Here is a 12,019-nt window from a genome sequence, read left to right on the forward strand (position 1 = left end):
GTCAAACGTTTTGGGTAGCCTTCCACAAGCTTCCCACTATAATTTGGGTGAATTTTGTCCCATTCCTCCTGACAGAGCTGGTGTAACTGAGTCAGGTTTGTAGGCCTCCTTGCTCGCACACGCTTTTTCAGTTCTGCCCACAAATCTTCTATGGGATTGAGGTCAGGGCTTTGTGATGGCGACTCCAATAGACCCATTTGCGACCAAGCCTTAACTTCCTGACTGATGTCTTGAGATGTTGATTCAATATATCCACATAATTTTCACGGTTGGGATGGTGTTCTTCGGCTTGCAAGCCTCCCCCTTTTTCCTCCAAACAATGATGGTCATTATGGCCAAACAGTTCTATTTTTGTTTCATCAGACCAGAGGACATTTCTCCAAAAAGTACGATCTTTATCCCCATGTGCAGTTGCAAACCGTAGTCTGGCATTTTTATGGTGGTTTTGGAGCAGTGGCTTCTATGTATAAGACTCATTTTACTGTGTATATAGATACTTTTGTACCTGTTTCCTCCAGCATCGTCACAAGGTCCTTTGCTGTTGTTCTGGGATTGATTTTCACTGTTCGCAGCAAAGTATGTTCATCTCTAAGAGACAGAACGCGTCTCCTTCCTGAGCGGTATGACGACTGCTTCAGAACGCGGCTCCATGGTGGTTATACTTGCGTACTGTTGTTTGTACAGATGAACGTAGTACCTTCAGGCTTTTGGAAATTGCTCCCAAGGATGAGCCAGGCTTGTGGAGATCTACAATTGTTTTTCTGAGGTCTTGACTGATTTCTTTTGATTTTCCCATGATATCAAGCAAAGAGGCACTGAGTTTGAAGGTAGGCCTTGAAATACATCCACAGGTACACCTCCAATCGACTAAAATTATGTCAATTAGCCTATCAGAAGCTTCTAAAGCCATATAATTTTCTGGAATGTTCCACGCTGTTTAAAGGCACAATCAACTTAGTGTATGTAAACTTCTGACCCACTGGAATTGTGATACAGCGAATTTTTAGTGAAATAATCTGTCTGTAAACAATTGTTGGAAAAATTACTTGTGTCTTACACAAAGTAGATGTCCTAACCGACTTGCCAAAACTATAGTGGAGTGGTTGAAAAACGAGTTTTAATGACTCCAACCTAAGTGTATGTAAACTTCCGACTTCAGCTGTATTTCAGCTTAGAAGCTTCTGGAGTTGGTGCCTGTCAATCAATAACACTGACATTCAGTGTATGCAGTCATTATCTTCAGATTAGCAACTTCTGCCAGTTAAGAGAGAGACCGAATATTGCCTCTGGCACTTGAATTTCCAATTTCCCGAACTCTAACAATTAATACACAGATCATTAATCTGTCTTTGATGTTGTTTCTGTATTTGATGTCAGGCTGTCATTGTCAATGGGAGTTTGTTCTCAACTTACCCCTGAAAAAGTATGTTATAATGATTATGAATCTAATAGATTATAATGATGATATAATGATTTCATTAATAATTGTATCTCCATGTTCATTACATGATTATAATGAGTATGATGCTCATGCGTTCTGACCATTTTCTAAAACTGGCGTGCGCAGAGGTAAGCATGCTCCCACCAGACAATCTCAGGATGAATCTTAGAAAGCACCACCTGCACTGCTTTTCAATTCCATTGGATTTTGTCTTGATATTTTTGTATTAAATCCCTTGGTCGCCTCAACTTGTGCCAGTTACTCTTTCTCATCCTTCCCTGTTACTTGTCCCAGACTCCCATTGTAATTCCCAAGTGACTGTAACCACTTGGGAATCCCACCCTCCACACACACACACACACACACACACACACACACACACACACACACACACACACACACACACACACACACACACACACACAGAGAGCATTCAGTAAACTCATTACCCCAGATGGGTCAGGGTAAAAAGTAATCATCCTGGGAACTTTGGGGGCATTTATACTGTGTCCTCAGTGCTGTCATTCGACCTGACAGATTGTGATTCTGAGATGTTATGATAAGTATGTCATTAACTAGAAAAGTGTTGGTCATTATCTAATAAAATACTTGGTGAGGAGAGATGCCGGTCAGTCGGTGCTGTCGTTAGCTAGAAAGCTAAATAAAGTGTCTGTCCACTAATCTACTCGAGAGCAGAACGCTACCGGAGCAGTCAGTAGACTCATCCTGGATGGATCGGGGTAATAACGGGGGAACTGTGAGCCATTTGTACTGTGCCCTTAATGCGGTCATTCCATTGAGATTCCACTGAGATGCTGCATTAAGCCCAATTCATATTGTGTGTACGTTCCCAAATCACAAACGTCAAGTAGCTACGCAAAATGGCATTGTGTAGCAAAAACAAAAACTCAGACGTGTGCAGCCCCACAATTACAAACTTGACCTGTGTACACAGGATCTACATTTTTCATAGCGTTCTTGCGTTGCGTACATGCAGTGTACATTAGGCGTTTTACTACAAGTCGAACAGTGTTGTTGTTATGTATAAAGCTAATGACCTTTTTGGTCTAGTATACTACTTGATTAGGAGAGCAGAAATCCAGCAGAGGTCAAAGGTAAAAGCGGGGGAACTGTGGGACATTTATACTGTTCCCCCAGTGCTGTCATTCAACCGGACAGATTGTGAATACAATTAGCTGTCCCTATATTACATCCTATGGAATATTCTCAAGGTCACACGGGGAAAGGTCAAGAGAAGTCTTATTCATCTTGAAGGAATGTGTTCCTATCAAACTTGTGGGATCAAACACATATTGGCTTTAGGATATGCCTGTGATGTATTCATTGGGAATCCCCATGCAGTATTTATTTTCTCTTAAATTTCAATTACACTGTTGCAATTGAATCACGGAAATAACAAAAAATTAAAATAAATGATTTGTCATGCATCTCCTCAATAAAACCATAAAGTTGAAACGTTTTTTTGTAATTGTTTTATTTAACCAGGCAAGTCAGTTAAGAACAAATTCTTATTTACAATGGCAGCCTACTCCGGCCAAACCTGGGCCAATTGTGTGCCGCCCTGTGGGACTCCCAATCACAGTCGGTTGTGATACAGCCTGGATTCGAACCAGGGTGCCTGTAGTGACACCTAAAGCACTGTTTAATGTGCATGCTTTACAATAGGCTTCTTAAAAGCAATATAATTATTCTTCTGTAAACAATCAAGCCCTTACTAAAACCACATGACAACATGACAGGTATCTCAAGTTATGTCTCTTTATACTGAAGACCATTCCAAAACATTTGAGACTCTATGGGACTATGCAAATAATATGATACACATTGTTTAGCAGTGAAAATGTAGGTGATGCTGAAAACTTTTGTCGTTGTAAACATGTTCAATTCTAAATCAGTTTACACAGGAACAAAAGATTGCAGTTTCCAGAAAGCACTTGAAGCTAAATACTATACATTTTGGAGTAGTACTACAAAGGCACATAACATGTGTTTAGCACATGTGTTTACCCCCTTTTTCCATTTCTTTAAGGATGTTATGCGTAAATCGCATGTCACATTTTCGACTTTCTATGAAAGTTGTCTTTTCCATGTCCCATGTACTGTACTTCCATATTGCCTGTGCTATACATTCATAGTGAGTGGGATTTTGATGGTATAGCTAGTACACCGAACGGTACAACAACACATTGAAGAAGACAGTTAAGAAGACCGCGACAACCTATAATTGTGCCTCCTGAAACGTTTGAACAGAATAAGATATTCAAGCTTCACGGATTACACATCAATAAGCTCATTTACAAAGCTGGGTATTGTTTCTTTTTCACAGTTCAATTATTAGATAAGCTTTATGAATGATGTGTTCCACCGGAATATTAATATCCGAACGAAGAACACTTTCATCTGCACAGAATAATCATTTGAATATCCCACAAAACAATTAGTATGTTTGTGGGAAGTTTATTTTAAATCCAAAGCCAAAGACAACTTTCGCTCTAGCCACTCTCACTGTACACATTCAATCAGTGATACATTTGTTATTAATCTTGTTTCATTTTGGTATCCCCAGTGAGAATTCTACTCCAAAGTCAAGGCCAAAACTTCAACACTGTTGCTTTCGCTCCATCCAAACTTTCACTGTACACGCTCATTCAGTCACAAATATGGTCATTTTGGTACCAAATCCTGGTTCTTTTTTGTGCCTCGTTTTGGTACCCCCACCCCCTCACCCATATCTAATCTGGGCTTGTGTTGGCATATACAGGCTGGTGGTGGGAGTATACGTACACGTGGTGCTCCTCTCTGTCTGGGGTGATTCTCTCTGGGGTCCCATTGTGTTGCGGTAGTACTACGCAGGGTCAGTTGGGTGCAGCCGGAGGTCAGCCGGCGCACGTGACCACCACATGGGCCGTAGCGACACGTGACCTGCCGGAACATCTCCCGGAAGCGGGTGGACATGAGGCTGTAGAGGATGGGGTTGACCGCCGAGCTGAGGTAGAAGAAGACCCCGGAGACGATGTGGACGTACTCGAAGACCAGGTGGTGGTGGCCAGTCCAGGAGTTTATGAAGCTCCACATGAGGCGGTCAATGTGGAAGGGAGCCCAGCAGATGCCGAAGACGATCACCAGTACGCCTGGTGGGAAGGCGGACAGTTAGATGGACTGATGGATGGACAGAAAAGCAAGCTGACAGAGGGGCAGCTAGGCACTCCGACAGACAGATGCAGACAGACAGGCAAGTGGACAGGAGGATAGAAGAAAATTCATTTGCAGACATTGAGAACAAGACATGTTTACGTGACAATAAACATGTTCAGAAACTAATATATTGGTTTGTATCCTCAGCACAGAATATTAAGTCCAAATTCAAAAGAGATCGGTCTATAATTTGTCACTTTCCAGAACATCTTATCATCTGAAAGCAAGAGCAATATTTCAGTAACAATGGACACGATTAGGAACTAATCTTTTAGTTTGTATTTCAGAAAACACCTTGAAATCCCAATTCAATTGAGATATCGGGCTATAATTTGTCATTTCCTCTTATCTCCTCTCAACCCTTCTGGTACTGTAGAGAAAGTGGGTGAGGACTTACACAGCATCTTGCTAATTAAAAGAGTTTTAAATCACAATTGAATATAGATATACAGTAGGTCTATAATCGGCACATGTCCAGGACATTCTGGTACTATAGAGACAGTGGATGTGAAACTCACATAGCATTTTGGTGACCTGCCGGTGGCGTGCCGTCTGCTGCTGCCTGTGGACACTCCAGTGGCTGTCAGAACCAAAACTCGGCCCGGTCCCCAGCCCCTGCATGCCCCTCTCCATCCTCAACTGTAGGCCAATGCGAAGGTACAGCCCGGTGATGATGAGCATGGGCAGCAGGAAGAAGACCAGCGTGGTCACCTGGATAATCAGGTTGTATATCCACCGGGGCTTCACCATCATGCAGATGGTCGACTCTGGGAATTGGCGCCCGAACCGGGTTCCTAGCACGGCCACCCCATGGAGGCTGGTGTTGGGCACGGCGCACGCCATGGACATGGCCCACAGCATCAGGATGACGTGCTTGGCGTGGGCACGAGTGGTGACGTGCTTGACCTTGAGCGGGTGTATCACGGCGATGTATCGCTCCACGCTCAGCACTGTTATAATGAGGATGGACGCAAAGCAGACAGTTTCGAACAGGAAGGTCTTGAAGTAGCAGCCGCCAGCACCGAACAGGAATGGGTAGCTGCTCCACATCTCATAGAGTTCCAATGGCATACCCAGGACTAGGACCAATAAGTCGGACACGGCCAGACTGAACAGGTAGTAGTTGGTTGGCGTCCGCATCACCTTGTTGCGCACGATGACGCTGCAGGTGAGCATGTTCCCAAACAATCCCACAATGAAGATGATGAGGAAGGTAATGCAGACAGGCAGGAACATGGGTGACCGCCGGAAGCCTAGAAACTTCTCCAGGTACTGACTCCGACTCAGGCACATGTCCTCCATGTCATCAGCACTGATGTTGCCCAGAGCCCAGGACAAATTCCAACCCAGCTGGTCAGGAGTGGTGGCAGGTAGACCCAGAGAGGAACAGTTATACTGAGCCATTGTGGTTTATGGGGACACAACACCTGAGGGGGAGAATGGAAAGAATGAATGGAAAGAATAGGAACGAAAGGTTTTGCTTGTCTCAGTGTAGGTGACAGTTAGTTTAACTGCAGTCTGAACTAACAACATCTAGCAGTTTTTGAATAACCTTGTTAATGATATTTGCCCGCAGCAAATGGAAAGGAGAGCTTTGGGGAGACTGAAATGGATTGAAATGGATGATTGAAATGGATGTCACATGCAGTCAGGTCCAAAATAATTGGCACCCTTGATTAAGATGAGCAACAACAACAACAAAAAATTGTATAAAGTAAATATCACAACTACTGAGCTATATTATATGCTCAAATTGGCAAATGATATTATTTTAAACAAATACATTTGCTCAGAGAAATAGATTGTGTTTCACAAGTACTGTATATATTTTAAAGAGGGGTCAAAATGATTTAGACAAAAACCTGGTTGCCTCTGTCAGGAGGCTGAAACTTGTGGATCTTCCAGCAAGACAATAATGCCAAGCACACATCAAAATCCACAAACAAATGGTTAATTGACCACAAAATCAACATTTTGCAATGGCCATCTCAGTCTCCTGACATGAGCCCCTTTGAAACCCTGTTGTTTGAATTGAAGAGAGCAGTCCATAAGCGCACATGAAAGATTTCAAGGATCTGGAAATATTCTGTACGGAGGATTGGTCTAAGATCCCTCCCCCACAGCTTGGCTAAACTACTGAGACTAATTCAGTCCAACCAACTACTACACTCCCCCATTAAAATTCATATAAACTTCAAGGTTATTAGCTATATGTAATGCTTGTCGTCTGGGGAAAGAGAGGAGGACCAAGGTGCAGCCTGGTAAGTGTTCATATTATTTAATGAAATATGCAACACTAGACAAACCAACAAACACGACAAACAAACCGTCCTGCAAGGTGAAACAAAAACACTAAACAGGAAACAACCACCCACAAAACACAATGGAAAACAGGCTACCTAAATATGGTTCTCAATCAGGGACAACGATTGACAGCTGCCTCTGATTGAGAACCATACCAGGCCAAACACAGAAATAGAAAATCATAGACAAACTAACATAGACAACCCACCCAACTCACGCCCTGACCATACTAAAACAAATGACAAAACAAAGGAACTAAGGTCAGAATATGACACTATAGGAAGTATTAAAATATAAAGATGAATATGGGAATACAAATATGCCTTCTACTGTATTATTTGTACTGCATAAATGTATACATTATTCATTTGGACATTCTCTTAGTGATACATGTACTACATAGAGTTTTGAACATATAGCTATTTTTGAGAGGGAACAAATAGTTACTTGGGAGGTGACTACAACTACTTGAATGCAGATCCAAAAAAGTACTACTTTTCACATCTATTTGAATATAGATCTCAGAACGTGACTACTTTTCAAAACTATTTGAATACAGATCTGAGAAAGCAACTCCTTAAAAAAATATATTTGAATACAGATCTCGGGAATGTACTATTTTTCAGAAACTATTGGCCTTCAACTAATGGCAGGGCTCTATCTGGAGCTGCATGTTGAAGATAGAAATATCACAAATAGCAAGCACAATCTCCTATACAATTCCAATCTATCTGACAGTCATATTTGATCTACACAATACAGTTATTAATACATTACTACATGATTGTAAATGTCCAATTCCCTGAATATCCATTAACCCAGGTGTGCATAATCAAGTCAAACCAACGAACCAATGATATTTTGTACAGACAGGTATAGATAAGTTGTGACGCTCAACTACTGTATGACTCGTTCAACATGCCACTGAAAAGGTAAAACGTTGGAATGAATTGAATGATACCTGAACATTCTGCAGAGACATTCAAAAGACACTTGCAAACGCTTAGCAAAAACAACGTTGAAACTCTGTGTCCATCTGAGGACAAGTGTTCTTGTTTCAAACACACAAACGATACCATCTTTAAAGGGATAGATTACTCAGAATACAAAAAAACTAACATGATTCTGCACCTACCTTGGCTTTAGCAGATTCAAGGAAGCAGTTTATGGATATTTAGTTTCCTTTCAACATTTAATAGCCATATTGTTACTGTTTGCATGCTCAGTAACACTTAACATTAAACTGTTCTTGTGTCTGTGTAATAAAACTGTAATGACTTTTAACCAACATTTTATTAGCTTGTTGTGACATCATACTTTGGCAATTGCATTTTAGCATAATGAGCTGAGAGTTTTTGTAAGTACTGTATACAAGAGGAATAGGCACTGTTCCTCATTCCACTTGTGTAATAACTCCACTATTATGCAGTTATCAAGCAATTTCCAAAGTCCAAGGTAACAACAATGTTGCTATTGTAATAATCATATAGTTACTACACATAAGAACTTGATGTGAAGTGTTATTGCCTTATGTCTTACTCATTATGAAATATATTTTTTGTCATTTTGAAGCTAGAAAAGTGGTATTTTTTTAAGTTGAGGTGATTCCATGTCACACATTTATTTAATTCAAGGCTATAGGCTATATTAAGAGTCACATCTGAGAGCCCTGGGAGGCAACCCATCTTTCTAGAGAGACTATATTTGTACTATGAAGCGAAATTATCTATATTTTAACAAATCTTTATATATAAAGTATATATAGAGTACCAGTTAAAAGTTTGGACATGCCTACTCATTCAAGGGTTTGTCTATATTTGTAATATTTTCTACATTGTAGAATAATAGTGAAGACAATAAAATGATCAAATTACATATATGGAATCATGTAGTAACCAAAAAAGTGTTAAACAAATCAAAATAAATGTAATATTTTAGATTATTTTAGTTTATTTCTCAGTTGTTGAATCTTGTTATGTTCATATAAATATTTACACATGTTAAGTTTGCTGAAAATAAACGCAGTTGACAGTGAGAGGACGTTTTTTTTTGCTGAGTTTAGAAGATAGCCCTATTTGGTAAAAGACCAAGTCCATATTATGGCAAGAACAGCTCAAATAAGCAAAGAGAAATGACAGTCCATCATTACTTTAAGACATGAAGGTCAGTCAATCCAGAACATTTCCAGAACTTTGAAAGTTTTTTCAAGTGCAAAAACCATCAAGCGCTATGATGAAACTGGCTCTCATGAGGACCGCCATAGCAAGAGAAGACCCAGAGTTTATTAGAGTTACCAGCCTCAGAAATTGCTGCCAAAATAAATGCTTCACAGAGTTCAAGTAACAGATACATCTCAACATCAACTGTTCAGAAGAGACTGTGTGAATCAGGCCTTTGTGGTCGATTTGCCGCAAAGAAACCACTACTAAAGGACATAAATAAGAATAAGAGACTTGCTTGGACCAAAAAACACGAGCAATGGACATTATACTGGTGGAAATCTGTCCTTTGGTCTGATGAGTCCAAATTTGAGATTTTTGGTTCCAACCACCGTGTCTTTGTGAGACGCAGAGTAGGTGAAAGGATGATCTCTGCATGTGTGATTCCCACGCATGTGTGAAGCATGGAGGAGGTGGTGTTATGGTGTGGGAGTTCTTTCCCGGTGACACTGTCAATGATTTATTTAAAATTCAGCACACAGGCACACTTATCCAGCATGGCTACCACAGCATTCTGCAGCAATACACAATCCCATCTGGTTTACGCTTAGTGGGACTATCATTTGTTTTTCAACAGGACAATAATCCAACACTCCTCCAGGCTGAGTAAGGGCTATTTGCCCAAGGAGAGTGATGGCATGCTGCATCAGACCTGGCCTCCACAATCACCCAACCTCAACCTAATTGAGAGGCTTTGGAATGAGTTTTTCCTCATTATGAAGGAAAAGCAGCCAACAAGTGCTCAACATATGTGGGAACTCTGTCAAGACTGTTGGAAAAGCATTCCAGGTGAAGCTGGTTGAGAGAATGCCAAGAGCGTGCAAAGCTGTCAAGGCAAAGGGTGGCTACTTTGAAGAATCTCAAATATAAAATATTTTGATTTGTTTAACACTTTTTTTGGTTAATACATGTTTCCATATGTGTTATTTCATAGTTTTTATGTCTTCACTATTAATTCTACAATGTAGAAAGTAGTAAAAATAAAGAAAAATCCTTGAATGAGTAGGTGTGTCCAAACTTTTGACTGGTACTGTATGTGTGTGTAATAATATTTCACATCATTTTATTCGGTGTTGTGTGTTTGCGCACACGCCACGCATTGAAGAATTGCAAATCCATTGTGTAAGGCAATGGAGTTTGCGTTGCGAATCATTCCGATGAGACGTGTCCATATATTGGTATTTTACTGCCACCTATCAGTCAGTAACTGTGGATGCTACATCGGTCCATGACTGAGATGAGTTGAGCAGTGTGTCATTTTGGGTCACGGATGAAACATTCCACCATCGGAGGCTATCGCTTGTGTATCTTGACTATATTGGTATCTACGTTTGGTGGAAATAGTTGGGTAATTTCGATGAATGTTGTTGGAGCTGTTGTGTGTTGTGAATCTGGCTTTGATAATAGCCAGTACCTACCCAGGCACCGACCTCACAGTATGTCACTGCAAAAAGGGAACATTACTCTCTTTGTCTACCAAGAACCACCGATGGACACTAACGCAACTTGGATTTGTGTATGGACGTTAGTTTATAATAAGCATTCTCGGTAGTCATTATGGAAATGTCCTTCCCTACTCATTTGCCATTGATGTAAAGATGGAAAACTCACCTAGTCCTTTTTAAATGTTCTCTTCTTATTCCTCTTCAGACATGGATGTAAACGAGAGAGAGGGGGGGGGAAGGTTGCGAATCAGCGTTCATCAATTGTCCTCCGCTGCTTCATTTTCAACGTTGCAACGAGTCCTTACTTCTGTACTTTTGTCTGTTTGGTTCCCCGTGTTCATACCTCTTGAACAGCCGTAGTGAAGACTGAGAGTGCTGCTCTCCGCTCTCAGTCTTTATGAACTGGAGAGCTAAGAGCCAAAAGGAGTCTCTCTCTCTCTCCCGCTCTCTCGCTCTCTCCCGCTCTCTCGCTCTCTCTCGCTCTCTCATTCTTCTCCGTTGTTAGAGTAAATGATGCTCAGCTCTCTATAACCTTCTCCTCTCTCTGGTCTCATCCTCTATGTACAGTCAGATCCATAATTATTGGCACCCTTGATAAAGATGAGCAAAATATTTAAATTAAATAAATAATAAAAAATTCTGAGCAATATTGTGTGTTCAGAAATATGTATAAAACATTATTTTATGTAAATACAATTGCTCAGAGAAAGACGTTTTGTATACAAAGTTAAACAAAACGTTTCAAAAAGAAAGGGATCAAAATGATTGACACAGCTGTTTTCAATACATAATCTTTCCACATCCTTGACATCCTTCGTCTGCGTTTATGGGCTGCCTTCTTCAATTCAAACCACAGGTTTTTTAATGGGGTTCAAGTCCAAAGTGAACCGTGGTCTTAAGATCCCTTCCAATGTAGGAAAAAGGCTTGGTTGCCATCATCATTTTGGACCTGACTGTATGTGGTGGAAATAAATCACTAGGTCTTAATCCTGTGGTGCAGTGCCAGACTAAGACATTTAGCCACAATTAGGCTGCAGGCTGATATTGACTTGACCCTCCTTTAGTCTGTTATTATTATATTCATATATGTAACATTTGATTTATTCCGTCCAGTCAGCATTTATTTATGTGGGAAGTCAATCATTTATTATTTACATTGCCGGCCATTAAGAGGCTTCCGGCAGGCATTTGAGACAACAGAAAAACAGGAAAAGAGAAAGACAGGATACTTTTTTAGTAGCTATAGACTTGATAAGAGGTTATTGTATAAGGACATTTCTGGCATTGTGATATGTCATCCCTAGCCTGTTTAAACCAGACCAATGGTGAGTGCCGCGTTCAGTCTGGTTCAACCAGACCAATGGTGAGTGCCGCGTTCAGTCTGGTTCAACCAG

General features: G+C 40.7%; 1 pseudogene; it reads right to left on the reverse strand.

The window, feature by feature from the left end:
- Positions 1 to 2,938: 2,938 nt before the first annotated feature.
- On the reverse strand, positions 2,939 to 6,080 carry LOC115114880 (neuromedin-U receptor 1-like; annotated as a pseudogene).
- Positions 6,081 to 12,019: the final 5,939 nt, after the last annotated feature.

The sequence above is a fragment of the Oncorhynchus nerka genome, linkage group LG9b (genome assembly GCF_034236695.1).
Source record: "Oncorhynchus nerka isolate Pitt River linkage group LG9b, Oner_Uvic_2.0, whole genome shotgun sequence".
Lineage (NCBI taxonomy): Eukaryota > Metazoa > Chordata > Actinopteri > Salmoniformes > Salmonidae > Oncorhynchus > Oncorhynchus nerka.